General features: G+C 44.4%; 2 protein-coding genes across 4 annotated transcripts in view; one reads left to right on the top strand and one right to left on the bottom strand.

Annotated features, from left to right (window-relative positions):
• LOC135899081 (mitochondrial basic amino acids transporter-like) overlaps window positions 1–18,971 on the top strand; it is a 63,399-nt gene that overhangs the window by 5,930 nt on the left and 38,498 nt on the right. The window contains exon 1 of one of the 2 annotated variants that reach the window (XM_065428340.1): window positions 9,771–9,792. The exons of the other annotated variant lie outside the window; for it this stretch is intronic. The gene's annotated coding sequence lies outside the window, so the exon portion shown is untranslated. Of the gene's footprint in view, window positions 1–9,770; window positions 9,793–18,971 lie in introns of those variants that run through there. 2 annotated transcript variants of the gene reach the window in all.
• LOC135899078 (uncharacterized) overlaps window positions 1–18,971 on the bottom strand; it is a 155,162-nt gene that overhangs the window by 114,373 nt on the left and 21,818 nt on the right. Inside the window, exon 1 of one of the 2 annotated variants that reach the window (XM_065428328.2) lies at window positions 47–2,022. The exons of the other annotated variant lie outside the window; for it this stretch is intronic. The gene's annotated coding sequence lies outside the window, so the exon portion shown is untranslated. Of the gene's footprint in view, window positions 1–46; window positions 2,023–18,971 lie in introns of those variants that run through there. 2 annotated transcript variants of the gene reach the window in all.

Genomic DNA, 18,971 nt, shown 5'->3' with positions numbered 1-18,971 from the left:
TTCATGTTCCCCAAATTTTCAATGAACTTCCAGAAAATATACTCACCTTTTTCAATCCTGTTCCGTGTCTTTTACAATATTTCTTGTAGCGTTCCTATTTAAAGGACACAGTAGACGTAAAGCATTGCTGTGGAACTGGCGTCCATCTTGTCTACATTTTTATTCCCACTTTATTCTTCTCTTCTCCTGTCTCCCGGTTCTCGCGCTTCTTCATCTTCTATTCGAAGGCTCATACCGCTTCACCCTTCCAGGTTTCTTTTGCTAACCCCTCCTGGGGTAATACTTGAAAACGTTTCCAATCGAAGCACATTCAACTGCGCCCCGTTCACCAATGTACCACACAGTCTTCAATATTCCTTTCTGAGTGGCTGTCTTTGTCACAGAGTAAGGACCATAAAATTTGGCACTGGATTCTCTTACTCCTTTCCTAACTAGAATGAGGTCGGTGACTTGAATGTCTGGGATATCTAAGCAATGTCTCTTGTCAAAATTTTGTTTCATTCGTTTACGGTACCTCTCCTCCTGCGATTTTTGTTTCCTCTCCTCGACGATCTTGAGATTTTCTAACAGCCCCAATTCACGGTCCGCCTGAAGAATAGGGGTCTCTCCTGAAGAAGCGAACTGCGGGCTACATCCCAAGCCACTGGTGTAGGAGCGATTGTGATGTCGTACAGCTGCTTCTAAAGAGCATTTCCAACCACCAGGGAAACTATCGTACATCCTGATGTATTGTTTTACATCTCGTATAGCACGCTCTGCAAGCCCATTCGCTGCGAGATGGTATGGCGCACAGAATTTGATTGATATATTATGGTCTCGAGCCCATCTTGCTAGCTTTTCACTCTTGAACGCTGGACCGTTGTCACATACAATCGTCCTGGTTGTCCTAAACATTTCCCGTTCGAGAAGGGCGATGACACTATTCGCATCTTCTTTTCCTGCCCGTGCCGCGACCATCCTGGTGCATTCATCTATGGCCAGAAGAAAAGCTTGCGTTTTTCGGACTCCTTCTCGTTTCTTATTCAGCTCGGCAAAATCAAGGTGTATAACTTCAAAAGGCACGTTCGAGTGGCAAGGTATTATCATGGCGTCCGTAGGCTGCTTATATTTCACTTTGTTGACTTGACAAAGGTGGCATGAACGAACGTATTGCTTGACGTCTTCTTTCATGTGAGGCCACGTAAATCTCTTGACTAGCTTGTTGTAGGTGCGCCAAAATCCGTCGTGTCCTCCAGATTCTGGGCTATCGTGGTACAAATAAAGAACCTTTGAAATCAGCGTTGGCGGGACTTGATAGCGACCTTCCATAAACATCAATTGTTCAGTGCCTCCCCACAATTTTACTTCATTAATTTCTTCAGATTGTTCGGCCTGTATCATCAGTCTAGACAATGCATCTGCATCAGTCAAAAGGGGTCCAGGTCTGTGGGAGATGGTGAAATCAAACTGCTGCAAATAGTTCACCCATCTGGCGATACGTCCCTTAGGTTGGGTCATATTCAAGAGATGAGTGAGGGCCTGGTGATCGGTGAACAAAGTAAACTTCGCACCTTCTAGGTACGTACGGAAGTACTGAATTGCTTTAAGGACTGCAAGCGCTTCCTTTTCAGTAGTGGTGTAGTTGACTTCAGGTGGCTTGAGGGTGTAGCTGTAGTAGCCTACTACGTGTCGCTTTTCTCGGCCGGATGCTTCTGGACATTTCTGGTACAAGACTGCACCTGTTCCATAATGTGAGGCGTCGGTATTCAGTTCAAAGGGTAAAGTGAAATCTGGTATGCGTAGAATAGGGTCAGCAGAGATTCTGTGCACCAGATCACGGTAGACTCTCTCACATTCCTCATCCCACACAAATGGAACTGCTTTCTGCGTTAGGCGCGTGAGGCATCTTGTTTTTATGGCAAAGTCTTTTATGAAAGGTCTGAAATGTCCTGCTAATCCCAAAAACACACGCAATGAGTGGACGTCATATGGTTTTACCAGTTGGGATATCCTCTCAACGGACTCTTGTTTCGTGCTTTTGGTAGTCCCATCAAAGACTCTTCCAAGAAACACAACTTTTCTTTGAAAGAATGCACTTTTCTTAAAATTAACCTTGAGGTGTGCCAAGCTCAAGGCATTTATTACCTGGGACAGGTGTTCCTGATGCTCTGCCTCTGTTTTGGAGAAGACGATAATATCGTCGATGTACACGTTACAAAAGACACCTAGGAAAGGCTTCAGGACTTCGTTCATTATCTTCTGGAACCATGCTGGTGAGTTTTTCCAGCCGAAAGGAAGCCGGTTATACTCGTACAGGTCGAAGGGCGTGATAAAAGCAGTGTACATTTTTGTTTCTTCGGTTAGCGGGATCTGCCAGAAACCTTTGCACAAGTCAATACGTGAAAAACATCGGCAACCACCTGTCTCATCTATAATCGTGTCTATCTTCGGCATGGGAAATGGTATAAGCTCTGTCTGGCGGTTGAGAACCCTGTAATCTGTGCACAGTCTGAAAGTTCCATCTTCTTTCGGCGCAATAGTTATGGGAGAGGCGAAGGGTGACACCGAAGGCCGGATTATATTCGCGTCTAGCATCTCCTGCAATTCCTTCTTCAACCATATCTTGCGCTCTCTTGACATGTTATAAGGCGATTTTCGGATGACAGTCTTGTCGGTTAGTTCGAAAGGCACCTTGTGTGACGTCATCGCTGGTGGGTAGCTTCCTATGCATACCAGTTCAGGATAGGTCGTTGCAATATCCCTCGCGCACTTGACAACTCGCAGGTTATCTTTTCTATCAGGCTGTGTCTCTTGCCTTGATAGTCCTTCCACTAAAACAGCATTGTCCCAGTAAACGTTGATTTTTAGTTTCTTTATATCTGGTCTGGATAGCAGAAAGTCATACGTCACCCCCTCAATCACCAGTACTTCACTCTCTATTTGATGACCTTGGAACTCGATGTTTACTGAGGCCCATTGATTATGCATTGTCACTTTTCCGTCGTAGCCTTGCACCCGTAGTACTCTTCCACTATGCAGGTGACTTGCATCTACCAGCTTGGCATTAATTATAGACACAGAGGCACCGCTGTCAACCAAAGCCATCATATGTCTGTTTCCCACTTTGACAGGGATGTGAAGTAGGCTAGAGCAAGTTAAATAAACAGTCTCAGTTGTGGTCATCGGGTCGGACTGATCACCCTTGTTTATCAGTTTTGTTGTCGTCGGAGCCTCTTCAGCGTCCGAAAGGAGGGGAACGGGGTCGCTGTCGACGTTATGCACCCGACCTCTGGGAGCGCGCCAACCCAAGTTCTCTGTGCCGCCTGCAAGGCGGCGCGGTTCTCGCTGATTACGGCTTGACCAATCCGCGCCGGACCGTGTGAAGCGACCGCTTGAGCTAGCGTTTATATTTTCTTCTGAAGTAAATGATATGTCGTGAAGGCACTCCAGGAGCCCGTCCATAGTTTTAGGTGACCGTATTTGCACTTGCTTCAGGACTTGCGCGTGCAGTCCGTGCATTATTAGTGCTACTACGGCAGACGGAGGAAGCAGAGGCTCGGCCAGCTTTAAAAGGCGGCATTTGTCAAAGAAATACTCGACGAGGGAGCCTTGCTTGAATTTGAAATTAAGCGCGGCGTCCCACCTTTGCACTGGGTTGCTTCGGAATGTCGTCAAGAATTTTTCTTTCCGCTGATTCCAAGAGTTGCCAGCCTCTTCAATAATGTGCAAATCATACCACTTCCGTGCAACACCGCTTAAGTAACTACGCATGTTAGTAATCTTGTCCTCATTAGAGTGCCAGTTGTTCTTCCCAGCAGCATAGTCATAGAATTCAAGCCAACCTTCTGGACTTGATGACATGCCGTCGAATGCATCGGGTTCTACAAATTTAGTCACTGACTTCTCAGCGTTTAAAGAGCTTATAAGCGATGTCACCAGCTGGTTTTGTTGCGAAATCTGTTCTTGTTGTAGCCGAAGTGCTTTCAAAACGAGGCTCACCTCTTCCGTCGACGACTGTGATCCAGAGTCCTGTCGACGCATCGGTTGAAGAACTAATTCGTCGAAGATCACCAGAGGCAAATTCACGTTCACAGCACCCTTCCGACGTAGTTCTTCAGGGTCCATGGAAGCCTTCTCTAAAACCAGGTTCATGAGTTCTGCCGAGTTGAGTTCGCGAGGTAGTTCCACCGCTGGTCCATCTTCAGCTTGGTATCTCGAAAAGATGATCTTGTCCGCGGAGGTCTCCTCAAGGAAAAATCTCACCCACATGTTGGAGTTCGCTGTCGGCTGCGCCAAAATAATGTAGCGTTCCTATTTAAAGGACACAGTAGACGTAAAGCATTGCTGTGGAACTGGCGTCCATCTTGTCTACATTTTTATTCCCACTTTATTCTTCTCTTCTCCTGTCTCCCGGTTCTCGCGCTTCTTCATCTTCTATTCGAAGGCTCATACCGCTTCATTTCTGTTGCCGGTGCTGTGGGGTCCATTCGCGCAAGCCTTTCTGTGTCTTTGACAGACCCGATATTTCCATGTACAAACACAAGATGGTAATCATCATATTATTATTATTATTATTATTATTATTATTATTATTATTATTATTATTATTATTATTATTATTATTATTATTATTATTATTATTATTATTATTATTATTATTATTATTATTATTATTATTATTATCGTCGTCGTCCTCGTCGTCGTCGTTGTTGGTGGTGGTGTTGTTCGAGGCAAACAGGCTCTGTCGTTGTCTTCGCAGACTTTGTTATGGTAACGATCACTACAACCCCAATAAGCGTGTTGAAGCCCTTCAGCGTGAATCGCAACTGAAAATATTTTTGTAGCTACGTGCGCTCTTACTCTTTTAAAGTGCCGAAAATGTATGCCTTGTTGATGAAAATGGCGATTTTGTGTCGAACAATACTGATGCCCTAGTTTAACATTTCGGTTCAGTATATGGTGCAAAAGACGCTTCTACCTCAAGTAACCTTCCATCTCAGACTGATACGGCGTGTACGCTATTAGTCCATGAGGACCTTGTTTTCAAGTTCATGAAGTGCCTCAAACCGTCCCTTGTGGCACTGATCGTAACCCTCCAGTTCTGTTCAATACGTATGGAAGCATAGTCGTCCGTGTTCTCACAAGCATCTTCAACATTTCCCTAAAGTCTAGTACGTTCCGTAACGCTTGGAAGGCAGCACGGATAGTGCCTGTACACAAATCGGGAGCTACAAGTTCAGTTACTAAGTACCTGTCTATATTTATCCTATGTACTGCGTCAAAAGTGTCTGAATCTGTGTTGGATTCACAGCTTTCTGTTAGTGCTAAGGATATTTTTAAAAATAAACAGCATGACATTGCATCAGGCCGCTCCAAAATAACGAATTTAGTCACATTTATCACTCGTGCTTCCAGTGGGATACATCGTAGAGATCAATTAGACTTTCTTTACATTCACTTAAGCATAATATTTGATGTACCTTGGCATTAGTTCGTCATAACAAAGCTGATGCAAATGAACATACCTTCTTTCATCATTACCTTGCTGTGTAATTATTTAAGCAATAAATCGTGCTTCGTTGGCATTGATCGACAGGGCACTCTTACTTATGCGGTCACTAGCGGAGTTCCTCAAATATCTGTTCTTGTCCCTCTTCTCTTCAAACTGTTCATAAACAACATTTAATCAGCAGTTCAACACTCTTCCTTCCTTCTGTATGCTGAGGATTTCAATCTAAGACTGTCAACACTGTTCACGACCGCACTGACCTCAAAAAAAATTTTCGCACTCTCAAACTGGTACAGTAGCAGTAACTTACTCTTATCTGTTTCCAAAACTGTGGTACTAAGTTATGCGTGGAAAATACACCACGCGCAATTTTGATACACCCTTCGCGATAATCCACTGCCCAGAGTCGATGAAATGAAAGATTGTGTTGTGTACTTCGACAAAACGCTAAACTTCTCTTCATACGCTACATATGCGAAAATATGCTCTTGGTATTGTTCGTCATATATCGCATGACATCCGCTGTCCCATTGCTTTTCTGAAGTTATATTCTACCGTGTGCCATCCACTGCCAGAGTATGCCTCGGTAGTTTGAGGTGGAATGTGCAAATCCAATTCTGGCCGCATTGATGGCGTCGAAAATAAACTTATATCTACTTTCAAGCACCGCTTATGCCCTTCTTGCGACCATAGTCCCGCCTTTTCAAATTCACCTCAGATCATACCTCTCAAATCAAGACGTATTAAATATAAACTTTTGATTCTCTATAAAGCGGTCTATGGCATTGTACATTGCCCAAAGCTTTTAAATCATGTGTACTTTTCCGTGCCGAAGAAGTGTACCAGGCACCACTCCGCACTTTCTACAGGCCTTGTTGCATTAAAGACTGTTCTATGGCTAGACTCCGAAAATGACCGATTTCAGAGTTCATTCGGCGTATTTTGTATAAATGTAGATAATCACTTCACATGATTACTCCCTTTTACGCCCGTCACCTCGTTTTCTGGTTCCACATTTGTTTCTCTACTACAGATTGTTTGGTCTACCGCATTTGCCTTCTCTCTACATTTTGTCTCGCGTATTCCTGTTTAATTGCCCCGTACGAAGGCTCCACAGCTTTTCCTGGGCTCTATAATGAAGATTCGTTTGTTTGATTGATTGATATGTAATGGCGTACCCTCTTTCAATAGGGGGGAAGACATTTAGTCACATAGCCTGCGCCAGTAAATTAGGTTTTACTACATAAATATGAAAATCTTGCAGTTTGTTTATTTATGTTCTAAACTTACCTATGCCTTTCACGACCCGACTCCATCTCTTCCCCGATTTTTCTTTTTTCCCGCCAGTGCACTAAACGTCAACTCGCTTTTCTCGATCGCTGCCGGTTAGCGCTCCCATTAGCTTTTAACCAGAGCCCTGCTGGAAGGTGGACCTTTCCTGCGGTTATTGCTGGTTGCAAAGATAAGCATATTCATTGCAATGTGATGAGCCATCTCTAGATTCCTTACTTTTTTTCTGTTTGCTGCGGTGGACGCCGGTTTCACTCGCTTGCCAGCTTTTGTTCCTTTTCGTCTTTGTCCTCAGGCAGCCAGCCCGGGCCTTTGTGTTGTCTTGCAATTTTTTTTCTGTTATCATGTTTACCATCCGTGTCCGTCGAATTCCTTATTTCGGTAGTTTGCATCCATTTCACCACCCCTGCTTCTATCATTTATATTTTTTGATGACTCCGTGTTGTCTGTAGGTGCTTCCAATTAACCTCTACCTGCAAACTTTCCTCATCTCCCCCTCTATTCTGTTTTAACACTTTTTTTGTTTTAGAAATGTTCTCTAGACGCCCCTTACTCATTGTTCATGTTCAAATGTCTTTTCTCAAAGCGAATTTTGCTCTGCGCTTCTCTGGTTTGAAAGGAGTTAGTTTCTCACCACCTGTCGGTCACTGCGTTGAAGTACTGAGCTGCGAAAAGGAGAGACGACGACGGAAGTAAGTTGAGATTAAGCAGATGCGCCGAAAGGAACCGACACGGAGTACTCAGGTAATAATTCAGCTGTACATCTTTCTTCGACAGAGAGACACTATCCATGGGCAGTTCGGGAAAGCAGCCAACCGTGTTCTTGTGGCTCAGCTACGTTCATCGTAAAGCTCAGCTCTTGCGACTGCAGCAACCGCCGCGCAGTCGCCTCTGCAATGACTTACTGCGGTACTTGCGCATGCGTGCCTTGGCACAACGGTGAGTTTGCGCAGCAATGCACAGCCCTGCACCAAATGAGATGGATTACGACTCAAAGCAGATGCAGGGAAGGCAGCGGGTGTGCAGTTCACGCCGAGCGCGTGCAGTTTTCACGTTCGTTTACTTGCAGATAAGACGAGAACGCGCGATCGCGTTCACGAGACTCATCTCACGTGAGCGCCGCCGGCGAATGCTCGTAGCCAATGGGATCGTGTCGGGATGACGTCGGTTGCCATCACGAATAGCGGGAGTTCGAACGCCCGCTGATAGCAGGATGCTGTTGTGCAAGAAAACTTACGGGACCATGGGATACAAAATCGAGAGACGGATAAGGGCAGGTATAGCATCAGATTAAGCGGTGAGGAGGGCACTCTGCTAAATGATTGATTCATCGATTGATTGATTGATTGATTGATTGATTGATTGATTGATTGATTGATTGATTGATTGATTGATTGATTGATTGATTGATTGATTGATTGATTGATTGATTGATTGACTGATTGATTTTTAACTTCTATATCACGCAGGCTCTGTGAGAAAAGCCGTATGGGGGCGAAGGGAAGGAGGGGGCAAGTACTCCGGTTTAATTTATAATACCAGGGGCTTTTTAAGTACACGAGCCCACTATATATACCAAAGCTAAATACGTATTTAGTGATTATATACTGTCCTTATTATTTTACATGACATGCTTTAGGGCTATAATCAGGATGCACACATGCGTAACTCGTTTCTTGCAAACTTCCACCTCGATACATGTTTTCATCTTGTGATTGTTTTGATGTCTGCAGTAGGCTCACAATAGTTTATTGGGAATTGGGCAATTCAGTACGGCGCTTCGCAAATTTACCAAGCACGTTCCCAGGAGCACATTTATAATTTTCTTGTCGCCTTGTCCTTCATTCACATGGTTTCTTCTTCGCAAAAAGAAAAGAATAGTGCACCAAGGTTTTACAATAGAACATAGCAGCAAAGACATTACATTCATTCCTGATTTAAAATTGCAATTCCTCTCGATACTGCTGAGATCGCGCTTTGACTATATCGATATAAAAGCCACAGCTGTCATTATTGTGCTCCTCAATCTCAGGACACGATTCCACCAGTTGTCAGTACCTTTGTCAGCTGACCCTACCATGAGCACGTATCACGTGCAGAGAAATGTAGAAGCCAGAACCACCCTACTTCCGACCACTGCAGTTGTGCTTGAGGTAACACAATTTAAATATGCCGGGTTCACGTGTCACGTGGCCGTGAACTCTAGGCCCACGTGTCATGACCCCGTGCACGAACGTCCAAAGTGATGTAACCGGACTGGACAGACGTGCATGCACTGAAAAAGCTGCTGGCTTCTGATGGTGTTTCAATTGGGCAATTAAATATGTAGGGCACCGATATCAGCTCTAAGAGCGACAATGGAAGATCTGATATAAGAATACACAGCACTTCCCTTTAAACAGCCGTCATACAAGATGTCATGAAAAGCGAGAATTTCAGGGCTCAACAATATGCGAAGTCCTTGCTTATTCAATTCCACGCGTACTGTGGTCACTGTTCTTTTTCTTTAGTTATATAAGACAAGGAGGCAGTAATATATTGCTTATGAAAGGAAAGATGACTTGTTGAAAGTGCACGCAACGTTTGGGCACTTCGAAGATTTTGACATTCGCAACTTTAGTGGCAGCAAGCACAATATGTTGAGCACAAATTTAGGCAGTGGCATACAGACTGAACAGACGAGCTGGAAGGAAGACGGTTATAGTGTTACCAGTGGCCTATTCTTATTGACTTAGCATTTAACAATGCTTATTCGCGAGTTTTACCAACGTCACAATGGGACAGCTCGTTTACTCCGCAAACATTCGCCTTAACGGCTTAAATTCAACTCTGCGCACACAAAGTGCAGTTAAAAAGAAGCGTTTGCCGAGTTTATCGCCATAGATTGCGGCGCAAAGAGACGATCGCGCACGTTCTCTGGGAGTGTGCGCAAACGGTTCCAGCCACCGCCCTCAACAAATTCGAAAGCCATTCTCCTCTGCGAAAACATGACAGCCCTTCCGCTCTGAGACCAGGTACGTACTTGAGAGGCGGAAAACGCCCTGCACTGCGCAGTTTTGCATGAACCCTTCAAAAGGTGCTCGACAAGGTCTGTTGTGCTGAAGATCGTATCTCGGGCTGACGAAGAACATAATGGTCAGCGCCCAGCGGTCATTTGCTCGGGTTTAGTCAACTGGCATCAGACAACTGTGCTACGTTGACATAAAGTGCGTCGTACTACGTACTCAGAGACGTCCCCAACACGTTTGATACAATCAAGCCTGCCGATTAGCCTTATATCGCGTGAATCTTCGCTAGTTGAAAAGGTTTGACTGAGAGGCTCTGACCGATAAAAAGGAGAAAACATAATTACCAGCGTTTCCTTATCAGTCATGTTTGCCTATGCGTTTCTTTGAAAGAAAGGCCATCCTATACCTTCACACTTTTAAATACACAGGTAGTACAACATTCTCTTGTATGAAGAAGCCTTAATTGAATAAATTGTGAGGAGTAATGGCCCTGAAGCTGCAGGAACGCTATGTAATGGGATTAACGGTAGTAAGGTGCGGACTAACTTTGGCCATGCGGGGTTCTTAATCGTTCACCTAAATCTAATTAAGCGAGCGTTCTTACATACAACTGCCATCGCAATGCGACCGCCGCGGCCAGGTATCCCAACCGCGACCACGCGCTCCGCTGTCCAACGCCATGGACACTGATCCACCGCTCTAGAAGTGAGAACATCCAGAGGGTTTTCTATCAAATTTAAGATAATGCGACCAATGGTAATTTGCAACGTGCACCCCGATTGATCAATTCTTACCAATAAAATTGTGTTTGGAGGAGAGCGCTTCGACGTAGAACAGAAAAAAAAAGATGTTTAATAACGAAGTTGTCAGCTGGGCCAGTTGGCACACATGTTAGCTGAATAGCCAGCGGTAAACACGAAAAATAAGGGAAGATGGTGCGAGGTGCAGGGCTGGACAAATTGATGAAGTTAGCGCGATCGTGGCAAGCACGGTCGCTTGATGCTCGCTCGACGGTCAGGCGCAAGCAGTGACGTCACGCACGGATGCGCGTCTACTGAGGGCGTCACAGTTCCGCTTTTCTGTGTGAAATTGGCGGGAATATAATTGCGCTGCAAAAATTAGCACCGTCAACTTTTCTTTTCTTTTACTTCTTAGAAATGGTTATGAGCTCCTCTTAGGGCGCACTTCAATTCTTCCGTTGAGGTCAATCGCACTGGCTGGGTCGTGTAGAAAAAAAAATTATGTGGTTTTACGTGCCAAAACCACTTTCTGATTATGAGGCACACCGTAGTGGAGGACTCCGGAAATTTCGACCACCTGGGGTTCTTTAACGTGCACCTAAATCTTAGTACGCGGGTGTTTTCGCATTTCGCCCCCATCGAAATGCGGCCGCCGTGGCCGGGATTCGATGCCGCAACCTCGTGCTCAGCAGCCCAACACCATACCCACTGAGCAACCACGGCGGGTTGTCGTGTAGAAAGCTCATTAATATAATGTGCATAATTATTTCTCTAATTATTACGTGGAATCATTTTTAAACGTGTACCTCTTTGGTAAGCGTAATTCAAAGGAAATAATTTGTTTATCTCGGCTACGGTAATTTTAGGAAATACTGCATGGAATTCGTGAAAAACCCGGTGTAAGATAACTACAAGACAAAGGCGCAGTACGTGTTGCGTAACATTTGCGATGTTGCTTAAAATTGAGAATATAATCAAACGGAAAACGCAGCAGGGAGTCCTATCTGCTGAGCGCCGCACAATATGCACGATAAAGTAATGTTACAGATTCTGAGATGAAATTTCGTCGCGGAAGAGCAACCTCTATTGTCTCCCGCGCACTTGACCCCTTTAGCATTGCGTTTCTTTTGTATTCTCGTCCGAAACACCCACGTGCACGCAATATTGCTTTTTCTTGTTTCCTCTAATTGTCCCTCATTCGCGAATCATTATACGAGCAAGCGTGTCACAACAGGTAGCAAATCCGTAAGACAAATAACGTGACAGCTAACACACCACGTAATGTTTACAAAAAGCCCAGAGAAAGGCGGGGCAGTCAAGTGCTACAAAGCTGTCCATCTTCTGCACCGCGTTTCGCAGCGTCGCGATCATGAAAAGGCGCAGAGCCCCCCCACCCCTCCCGTCACGTGACTCACGCGACAGGGGATTCCACTGTATCCGGCATTGCACAGCTTTCGTTGCACCATCTCCGGGACCAGCCCAGCTTGCTCGGAGCGGACAATACGCACGCGCCGAACCCATAGAAAAACGACGTGGAAATCTGCGCTTTAAAAAAGAAAGAACAAATTGTGCGCTTGATTGCCTACATTTCTTGCCCTGAAAATATTTGTGTACCGTTTGTTGCTTGATTGCCTAATCCCTTCGAAAACAGAGCCAGTTCGTCGCACAGGTTCACCCGTACAGGAGTAGTCAGAATGGGGCTATACATATAGGACGACTCGCTTTAGGATTGCTGTCCAGTGTGTGAGCTTCTCGACAAAAACAAAACAGCAGTAGAAACCACGGTAAGCAAAGTCCGGGATAAGACAGCTGCTGGAGGCGCGAAGCGATGCAGTGAGGCACTGACACTGTTCGTGTGACACCGCGATGGGACGCGAAGGGACCGAAAGGTACAGACATTGCGCAAAAAAAGAAGAAGAAATACGACACTGCGGGAAAACAAGGACGCGTTCATATAAACGCAGGCTCCTCACAGAATAACGACTGCCAATAAAGGCATCCGGCTCTGCAGTGACGGTCGACGCGAAGATAACCGTAAGGAGGCTGCGTGTGGTGTTCACTGTACCAAACGCAATTGGGGCCGAAGAACACGCACATAGAGACGAAAACACTTTTGAGGTCGCTTTCCCCCGTCGTCATGTTACTGCAGTCGAACCTTCAATATACGTAGTTCTACTGGAAGGAAAATCAGAACGTCTTGCCCATGTTAGCGTTCCTGGAGGGTACATAGTAATTAAGTAATCAGTTAGTAATTAGTTTGCCTAATAAGTGGCAAATGAGAACACGCTACTGCGAATGAAAGACGTTTGTGTGACTTTTTCCATAGTTTCCCGCGCTTAAATCAGAATCTTCAGTTATGAAAGCGTACCACAAAAGATACGTTGGATAGCTGAAAATGAATGCACTTCGATATTGGCACAATTAGTGCGCTTGCAACAGAGAGCATTTCAACGATTTCAATGTGGTTGCATGAAGATGCCCAAGTTATTGTTTTATAGCAAGATGCACAGTTGGACGTACATTTGATTACAACTCAAGGGGGACATAAATACCGCGTGTTTCTTTTAAAAGAAGAAAAGATAAACAATACAATAGGGTCGGGGTGTAACTTTCCAAAACCATAATCTGATTCTAGGGAATCAGGAAGTATTTTGACCATCTGGAGGTCTTGAACGTGCCCCTAAGTTTAATTATTCATGTTTTTTTAGGACGAACCTTATCAGAGCACTAAAAATGAGAGACTCCAGACAAATTGTAAATTTCTGGCAAATATTTCACTTGTGTCTAGAACGCACTGTTGTCAGTATTCTGATAACAGTTGTCCGAGAAACATGCTGTATGCATGTGCTCGAGTTGCGAGTAAAAGAAATCGTAATGAAACCGCATAGAACATTTGTTCGACCACCTTGAAGAATTTCGAAACCATTTAAAGGGTCTCCTAAAGGCAGTAATTACTACAATATCGGACCGCATTCATGTTGCCGGCCAAGCTTGCCATAACAACCGATAAGAATATTTATTAACAAAATGTTACTCATATTCTAAAGTAATCGGCTTCCACAATTGCATTAAGCCAGTGTTCGAAGCATGGGCTCTCACTAGAAAAATTTTGGCTATAGCACTAGTTCCAGGTAACATGGACTCCATGTGTACTGTGCAATGCACTCCTCTTCCAGTTAATTAGAGTTCTAAACGGGGCTAGTTGTTTTACGTGAAATGAAGAGAACAGCGGCCGGCAACATCTGTCCGCTTCGCTCACGTGCGCTGTTCTCCACGTTCCAGTTAACAGCTTTTGGCAATGCGTTCTTCAGTGCGGAAACATATTGCGCGGGAAAGCAGCGCATTCTTTGGCTGCAAATTTTGAGAAGCTTACACATTTTTTGACAACTGCGTAGCCTTTTGAGGAAAAGGTTTTCCTTTGAGTACTACATAGCTTATACTTCGATTTCGGGAACATCGTCTATTAAGCTAAAATCAAAAAGCAATTTGTAAAATTTTGTTATCCGATTACTGCGCTGTCCATTACCGGCTAAAGCGTTTATTTTCGCGCTCCTTGGTGAGCAAGAATTTTCATTTTGATTCCCATTTCCTAGTTTTGACAATGTGAAGCGATCGTTACGAAAATATGCGGGATGTAGCAGAGAATCGCCAAGCACCGGCGCTGACTAGCCTCTCATAATTTCATTGAACTCAGCAAGGAATAAATACAATACAAGGAATAATCATACAAGTGCATTGTGGAACGCATTTTGTGTTCGCCTGTAGCTCGATTACGTGCCTCCATGCCAATGTGTGGGTGATCTGCACTCTGCGAAGACGCAGATAAGCATGCGTAAAGACATCTTGCTCTCCTATTCTGCGGCGCAGGCTCAGAGGTCAAGAGGTCAATGTACGCCTAGGTACATTCAGGTCTTTACTGACATCATCAGAAAAACACGATTGCTGACCACGTGTGCATGCATACTTTGCTCAGAGGTGGGTCAACACACCTGTTTTTAAAGAACCCGATTGCCCCATTTTTGTTGGCATCAACCGCAATTCAACCAATGCATGAAACCCTCTACAGGGTCTACGGCAACGGCTGTTCTCATGTTCCGATTCGTGCGTATTTGCGTGTGTATACAAGACGTGATCCTGATATAACGTTGGCCAGTGTCACTGTCGGCCGTGGCGGCGTATGTGGCACATCTTTCCAACCGTAGGCATAATGTAGTACGCGAACTTTAGGACAGGCAGCTGGCCAATGAACCCTCGTATGCTACCTGAAGGCATCAAAGCTGCTGGAGTCTATAGACACTCGTTGGGCTAAGAATGAAAAGCCGGCTCCCACCGGTGGCAAGTTGTCTTTTTTTTTCACTTTCATTTTTATTTCTCTTATCACCTCTACGTTTCAATTAGAAGTAATTTTCCCCAAGCTTTCCTTGGCATCACCTTCTGTTGACTTCATATGGTCTTGACAATCAAGGCTAATGCATTTAGCATTTTTCAAGCGTGAAAGTAAGGGTGAGCGTAACAACTGCGGTTTGGACTTTATAAAAATGGAAGTAAAATTTACAGGAACCAATAGTATGTGACTGCTAGCTGCCCCATGTGTCATGTTACAGCTTGCATAACATGACGCCTCGCGCTGACCTTAAGTGTACAAGTATATATTGTTTTTGTAAATTACAATACAGTCAATGCTTCGTTAATGTGGGCCCCGTTAATATGGACAACCTGTAATATCAACGAAAATTTGAGGCACCGGTCGTTCGCCATACATTTCTGCTCCATCAATACAGACACTCACGGACCTGATTATGGACGGCTTTTCAGGGACGAAAGTGAAAAATGCATGCATCTTTGTGTCCGTATTTTGGGTACCGCTTGACATTGTGATCGACGCAGCCGATAGGTGAAGACAAGAAGGGACGTAACAGATGCTAAGTCCGGAAAGCCGAACAGGGCACGTAATACGTGTCCGTTGATAATAGCACCATTACCAGAGAGAAGAGTGATTACAAAACCCTTCACACCCCCAGTTCATCCCCCCCCCCTCCATCCATCTTTTCACCTCCGTTGTGTCGATCTGAAAGGCAACGTTGGATGATTTTGCACTTGTTCAGAAGTGTAAAACTTTCAGCAAGGATGTAGCGGTAAATGCGAACGAGATGCGTAAACATTACGTCGCGCGTCTCTGTCTGTCTCTCTCTCTCTCTCTCTCTCTCTCTCTCTCTCTCTCTATATATATATATATATATATATATATATATATATATATATATATATATATATATATATATATATATATATATATATATATATATACATACATATATATATATATATATATATATATATATATATACACACACACACACACACACCAGTGAACCTCCAGAGACAAGCCCAAAAGCGTACTGCTCGCGACTGTATATGGTATATGCGGAGAAGCTCACACTACTTGTCCTAGTCCGCAAAATTACCGAATTAGTACAGTTTAAAACAACAGGACTGTCAGCGCTATTATAGGCCTTAGCAGATAATCGGACGCCTTGAAACTAGCCGTACTAAGGAAGCTTAAGTGTTCGTCGGCTTATTGCGCGCAGCTTATAATTTACAAGGGAACTCATAACTTACGAGCCCGCAATAACGCGCTGCGACGTACGCCAAACGCACGTGTTCAAATTGGAACGTCATTGGGGTTCTCAAGTTTAAACGCGACGGTCTTTGCGCCGCTGTAAGTGTTCCACGTGCATGACCACAAAAGCGCTTTTTCAATCGCACAATTTATCGGGGCCATTACTGATAGCGGTCGATATATCCCTTTGTCTTTCTGTGTTGACTGTTCACAAAAGAGGCTCGTTTCTGTATCTGCCTGGATGTCGCGACAGCTCGCCTTATCGCTTTCAGGATATGAGATACTTATCGAAATGTGGAGGCCCTGTGCCGTCTAGCTCTACACCTGTGTTGAAGAGACGCCAATCTCAGCCGTCCACTATTAGATCAGTTAATATTGTCATTCAGCAAGCAAATAAGAAACTAACGCCCTTATAGGACAACAAATTAGAACAGATGAGGCTCGCGGTGTACTCTGCAGAAGAACCATATCAGTAAGAAACTATTTTCAATGAAAGGTTTTTGTTTATTTTTTGCACAGCACTTCATTAATAATAATGACAAGGAAGTTACGCGCCTGCTATCTCGCACCATATAGGGATCGTTGCAGTGTTTCCCAGTAGCACACATTCATGCTTTTGTTTCTGTGATAGGCTGTGAACGCTCGTGTCACCTAACGTTTTTACCATGAGGTCAGTGTGAGATCTGTGACAGCGATCCTCGGACTCGGCGTTTTCTTTTCTTGCTTTCTCTAAATGGACTCAAGCTTCGGCTTGAGTCCACCAGCCCTGCTACCCTACTTATCAGTGTAAGGTGGATTGCAGATTTCTTAACCTTTTGCGCTCGAGATCAAATTGATAAATGTAGACTGCTCGCGGAATGAAAGCGTCAATTTAAGGCGAACTAATGCGCGTACTTTCGTTACCACTGGCTGCAGTTCGTGTCACATCGACGTAATTTTGGCGAGTACAATTAGATCGAGATCCGCGCCACCTTCTATGAACAGATTTCTCGCAACACGAAATGGTACTCTCCAGCACTTTGCACATATGCAGGGTTCTACTGAATGCTCCCTGTCGCGCTTCGTTCCCTGAGCGCTGTATAGTACTCATACGTGTGCAGTGTGCAGTATTTATCAGGGACGACATGATCAATAAGCGCGCTGTGAACCCGTCACATTCGCAGCTACGTTTATTGGCGGCAAACGGGGCTCCTAGGGAGTAAACCCGCTGGCCCGATAGCGAATGATCCTTTCGGTTCTCTGCGACGAGAGCAACTCAAGAAAATCAGTGACAGTCATCTCGCACGATGTTACAGACGATGAAGATTGCATTGTACAGATTACTTCACCCATCTTTCGCATCAAATATGACGCTCGAATGAAGAATCACATGTCGTACGTACATAGGGGTGTATAGGCGTGCGGATAAACTTATCCGTGGACAACAGTTCAGGATAGGAAATCTCAAGTGAACGGCTCTGGGAACCACGGAGTGAGCGAGAGGCGCAGTGTATCAATGGAAGTATGCAATGATTCTGACACCCTTATAACACCCTTTGAAAGTAAAGTTCGACACCCTTTGAAAGTAAGCTTGAATTACACTTTCGTATGTCGTTTATGACTTGTTTGTATAATTCCCACCCTGCAACAGCCCCTAAGGACTTAGAGAACAGTAAATTTTAAAAAATATGTTTGGCTCACTTTAGAATATTCCGTTCAAGACCACTAGGTGCAGGTGAAATTCGAAACAAGTCACATTTGGAAGTTTCATTGAATACATAGGTGACACTGAAGACAATGCTCCTTACGTCTTCAAGTAGTCAGCGTATCGAGCAGTTTAAGGAGTTGCATGAATTTTTTTTAAGAACGCTAATTGGCGTTTGACGTTCCTTAGAACATTCACTTTTCAAACCAAATCAGTTTACTGCATCTATATTGTGGAGAAAACAAATATTTGGAGAATTTCAGTCGTGTCACAAAGCATTATTATTATTGTCATCATCATCATCAGCACATTTTCATCTACTGAGGGACGAAGGCCTCTTCCAGTGACCTACTGACACCTGTCATGCGGCAGCTGAGACAGTCTCATGCCTGAAAATTTCGTCTTCGCATCACCTAGTTCTCCGCCCTCCTCTACTACACTTCCCTATACATTTTAAAACCATTCTATTACTTTACTAGGCTCCCGGTTAACGACTCGACGCATTAGTGGACTGCCCAAATCCATCTCCACCTATTAATCTGGAATGGAATTTCGGCTACCACTATGTCCTCGCTCATATACAAGCACTGTTTTACTGCCGATAGTAAACTTAGAGATATATGCTTTCGGTGATATACCTTGCTTTCCTCGTGTGTATTATACTAATGTTGTGATCAGCAACGGTGTTTCATCTTTCCGTTTGAAGATTTACGCAGATCAAACGCACATGTTGGAATCTAGGTGAAGCGAAGCTGTGAAGGAGCGGTTAATACAATGCTATAAACCTGTCCATTTCTGTTTCATCGCCGTTGGCGTCAAGGTAATTGGCACGCACATGTGTTCTCGCTAGTCCGTGCTACAACATGTGACAAATATGATATCGTTAAGTAGATCGACATTTCTTCTTATATGTTTTAAATATACCGGCCGCTTCGTGCCAAATCCCCTGTTGTGAGTACGTGCCACAGTATCAACACACGACCATGTTTCTTGGCCGATCCTTCATTGTGGGTATGGGCCATAGCACGGAAACCGTGATCATGGACCCATGGTTATCCTCTGAAAGCACGGAGAAAAAAAATCGTAGGAGAGGCGCAGGCCAGCCTGGATGTCTCTGAGAAAGTGTTGCGGAAGTCATCTG

Source organism: Dermacentor albipictus, chromosome 7 (assembly GCF_038994185.2).
Source record: "Dermacentor albipictus isolate Rhodes 1998 colony chromosome 7, USDA_Dalb.pri_finalv2, whole genome shotgun sequence".
NCBI classification, from domain to species: domain Eukaryota; kingdom Metazoa; phylum Arthropoda; class Arachnida; order Ixodida; family Ixodidae; genus Dermacentor; species Dermacentor albipictus.
This window is presented reverse-complemented; position numbering and strand designations above follow the sequence as displayed.